Below are 4,030 nucleotides of genomic sequence, written 5' to 3' on the forward strand. Positions count from 1 at the left end.
CAGCAATTTTTATAGCATAATATCGAAGAAGAAAAACAAAGAGAACGGAAAAACATACTAAACAAAAATTGGAAAATACTTTAAGTATGTGCTAACTACGCGGATTTTTATAAAATATACAAAAACAAAATATTTATTTCGAATTTTCGCATTGTTTTTTTTTGTTTGTTTTTTTTTTTTGTAATTTTTTTTTTTTTTTTTTTTTGATAAATGTAACCTCAAGTAAATCAAACAAATGGAATAAAATAAGCGAAACTACAAAATAAACTAAAATAAAATTTGAAGCAAAAACAAACAAAAAGCAGCCACAGACAAACAAAGAAGAGACTTTAACAAACAAAAACAACTTCATTATGAAACTAATATTATAAAAGAAAAGAAACAAAACAAAAAAATCATAAATATGTATGCATAACTACAAATTTACAAAAAAAAAAAAAAAAAAAACAAAAACCAATACAAATACAAACTACAACTACTACAACTAATTAAAATAAACAGCAGTAAAGAATAAAAAACAAAAATAATAATAAAAGGGAGCGTAAGAAGCAAAGTATATAAAAATGTAAACAAATGAAAAATAAATGAAATTTTTTGCAGGTCTATTATATAGTGAACAATGTTGCCATTTGATACGATTTTTTCCAACAAGACATTTAATATATATACATACATATATACCTTATATTCCGATTCAAATGGAATTTTTGTAATTTTGATAAAAACATTAAAAACTACATGAAAAAAAAAAACAAACAAACAAACCAACAAACTAAACAACAACAATACACATAAACGAAAACAAAGTAAAACATTGCGTGGAAAATGTGTTGAAAAAAATGCAACAATGAGAAATAAATGCAACAAAATGCCTAAAAATCCAACAAAAAAAAAAAAAGGAACAAAAACAAACAAATTTAGAAACATTTGTGTTTTATTTATTACCCTGACAAACTTGATACCAGGCCACAAAACGCTGTGCTGCAACTCTAATAAAACGTACGATGCCCTACTACTCGATTCTCAAAAATTCAAGTAAGTCCTGCAGATTTACATGCTTTGATCGTAAGTGTTGTGTTAAAATCGCTTGTTTTTATGTATGTTTCTTTGTATGCATGCATGTTTGTATGTATGTATGCATGCATGTTTGTATGTATGTATGCATGCATGCATGTTTGTATGTATGTATGCATGCATGCATGTTTGTATGTATGTATGCATGCATGTTTGTATCTATGTATGCATGCATGCATGTTTGTATGTATGTATGCATCCATGCATGTTTGTATGTATGTGTGTATTTGTGTATGTATGTATACATCTGTTCGTTTGTTGGTATATATATTTGTATGTATGTATGCATATATGTATGCATATAAGTATATATGTACCTAGATATTTGTATGTATGTGTGTATTTGTGTATGCATGTATACATCTGTATGTTTGTTGGTATATATATTTGTATGTATGTATGCATTAATGTATGCATATAAGTATATATGTACCTAGATATTTGTATGTATGCATGTGTGTATGTGTGCTGGTATGTGTGTATGTTTGTATGTATCTATGTATGTATGTATATATGTTTATTTGTTTGTATTTAAGTATGTATGTATGTATGTATGTATGACTGTATATTTGTATGTATGTATACATGTCTGTTTGTATGTACGTATGTATATATGTAGGTGTGCGTGTATGTTATATTGTACGAAACTCAGACCAGACGTTTAATTCTTTTTTAAAGGAGGAATCTGTGCTGTTAGACAAAACATGAGACGCCCTTCTATGCGATTCTCAAAAATTCAAGTAAGTCCTACAGATTTTCATGTTTTGATCACAAGGGTGTTGTTAAAATAGTGTGTTGGCAGACCTATAAACTTGCTTCTTTGTATGTACGTATGTATGTGTGTGTATGCAAGTGTGTTTGTAAGTATGTATGCATGTATATAGCCATGTACGTATGCATGTATGATTGTACTTATGTCTGTATGTCTACGCTTGTGTGCTTATATACATGTTAGTATGTATGTACGTTATTTTATACAAAACTTACAAAGTTTACTTTATAGGTAACTCTAACCGCTGTGCTGCAAATTAAACATAAGACTGCCTACTATGCGATTCTCAGGAGTTCAAGTAAGTGCTAGGTTTTCTATCAACTGAACTATCAACATATCTTTTAAAAATAACTGCCAACTAAGCATCTGTCTTAGACATTTAGACATCATTTATCGAGGACTACGAAAAGCAAATCACATTACTTAAGAGTGTCCTCTAGCGTTTGGAAATAGTTTGGTATTCGATTTGATTAATTGTAAGGTCGATATGTATTGAATTTTATCAGGAAGTTGCAGTTGTAAGGTTATTAACTAAAGTCTTGAATTTAGTTGCCAGACATGCCACATAGATTTATAATTATAATTAGCTATAGCAATGTGGAGCAATTGTACAAGAATATTCAAGTCTCGTAGCTATCCAAAATTAGTCAAATTCAAAGGCACAACATAGCAAATCAACGAGCACGCCAAGAAAAAAGGGGTCTAGACGAACAGATCAGTAAATCATATTAATGCTTCAGCGATACAGGAGACCAGGGCTGAGGCGTGTGGCGAACGGGGCGGGAAGTTAACCAGCACTCACCCGAAGCCAACGATGCGCAGCTCAACCCACCTCACTAAAAGAAAAAGGTCAATTGATTGGGTGTGAGGTAGCATATGCAATCGTAGCCGGGAGAAGTGAACCGAATGCGACGATTGAATTGCTTCATGTGCGATTCATGCAACGCACGAGGTGCCACCAATCATTTGGGCGGTTGGGCAGGATGTGCCAGGATGTTGCCCGGCAGCGCTACAACTCGTTTTCACTTTCACTTTGATGGCAATGGCACAACATCTCAGTTTGGCGAGTAAAAAATTGGAATAAATGGAGTCTAACGTTAACTAATGCTGTTAATGTTAGTTCTTACAGTGTAGCTTTTACTGACAGTTGCTTAACAGCGTTAGGAATGTTAATGCCAAACTGTAAAGCATAAGAGTCATGGTAAGAAACGCATATGTGCGTCTCCGAATCAAAAGAAGTTGGGAACAATGCTCGAGTAAAGTGAATTTTTAAGTAGAGCTTAACAGCGAGGCCTTTATTAACAGTCACTTAACATTTAGCTGAATAACATCAGCAAAATAACATTATGTTCAAGTGGCTCAATACCAATACCTGCCCAAAACACGGCACAAAGATTTTAATATAAAATAAGCCTAAGTTCCATGGCCAGAGGCACGTCCATAAATTAAAAATCGAATATTTTGCATTTAATTTAACATGCAAATTACGTATTGTGCCCACTGTGCAATGTGAAGGACGGCGACGCCCAGTTGGCGATGCTGGAGAAAAAGATAGCAGACACGCATACTTCCGCCTGCGCCCAGGCACACACACACGAACACGCACACAAACAAACAACACACACACACACGCACACTTGCAAATTTACGCATTTTAATTTCCACGCACTGACCAACCGACCAGGCGCAAGGCGACAGCAGGCACGAAGTCTGCCGAGCAGGACAAGCAGCATTTGCGGCAGCAGTAACAAGAAGATGAAGCGGAAGGCGCACAGGAGCCAACGACACGACAAGGATAACAGCCGAACGCGAACGAGCCGCACAGCAGCCAGCAAGGACAAAGGCGACGGCGACAGCGACAGCGACTCCATAATTTTGAATTTCTTTCTCTAGGTGGACACGACCAAGCGCAAGCGACCAGGATGAGTACGATGGGGACCTTGGCTCGCAAAGGGGTAGTGGGAGGTGGGGCTGGTTAGTGGGTTCTGGTGGGGCAGACGAGGACGATTTCCAGCTGGCCAAAAGAAAAGGGTTGGCAACGTTGCGTTGTGTTTGCTTTTTATTTAGCTTGGCATTTTATTTATGCTGCGTGGTCGTTTCGTTGCCAATCGCAACGTTTTCGTTGCCGTTTTATACACTGCCACATCGGGCATATTAGCTGCCGGCCAAGTGTTGGTTACCCAT

Source organism: Drosophila virilis, chromosome X (assembly GCF_030788295.1).
Source record: "Drosophila virilis strain 15010-1051.87 chromosome X, Dvir_AGI_RSII-ME, whole genome shotgun sequence".
Classification (NCBI taxonomy): domain Eukaryota; kingdom Metazoa; phylum Arthropoda; class Insecta; order Diptera; family Drosophilidae; genus Drosophila; species Drosophila virilis.